Source organism: Arachis hypogaea, chromosome 3, assembly GCF_003086295.3.
Source record: "Arachis hypogaea cultivar Tifrunner chromosome 3, arahy.Tifrunner.gnm2.J5K5, whole genome shotgun sequence".
Lineage (NCBI taxonomy): Eukaryota > Viridiplantae > Streptophyta > Magnoliopsida > Fabales > Fabaceae > Arachis > Arachis hypogaea.
Window position 1 is genome coordinate 33,832,291 of NC_092038.1, and position 798 is coordinate 33,833,088.

Sequence of the window (798 nt, forward strand, 5' to 3'; positions counted from 1 at the left end):
ATTATAAGGCCTATTGATTATAATTTCAGTGATGTTTTCCATATACATTAAGGACGATGAACGATATTGGCCTCATTTTAAAGATTGATTGGGGTTATAAATGGAACTTATATAGCTATACGTGTACCTACTGATACGAAGACATCGTTCACCTGCAGAAAAAGATTTACAAGCACTAATGTTTTAGCTATTTGTGATTTTGATATGTACTTTATATTCACATGGCATGGATAGGAAAGTGCTTCACATGATACTAGACTTTTTATGGAAGTATTGCAAAGACAAGATTTATAATTTCTCCTTTTTCCTATAGTTAGTGATCTTGTTAAAAAAAAATTAATTGTATTAAAATATTTTAATCTTGTTGCGAAGTATCTTAGCTAATTTATTTTATTCTTATTGTTGGTATTTATAAGTTATAGGAATACAAAATATCATCTTCTTGAATTTAGGATATTATTTAGATCATAAAATATTCTTTTTAGATCACGTGACGAGATTTTTAACTACTATTATTGAACGAACTTTTAGAATTTGAGAACAAAGTGAAAAATTTTACGAAATATAATGATTAACTTTAAGTTCAAGATTCAGTTTCAAATTATATAGACTTATTTTGTCTTGCACAACTATATAAGAAGAACAGACTCAAATGATGTCAATATTCTTGAGCAATTTGAGGATATCTAAGAAATAGAAGAGTGATGATAATGATAATACTAGTGATGATAATGATAGAATTATATGGGAGGAACTAACTCAAGAAAAGGTAGAAATGATGAAAGAATTAAGAAATTG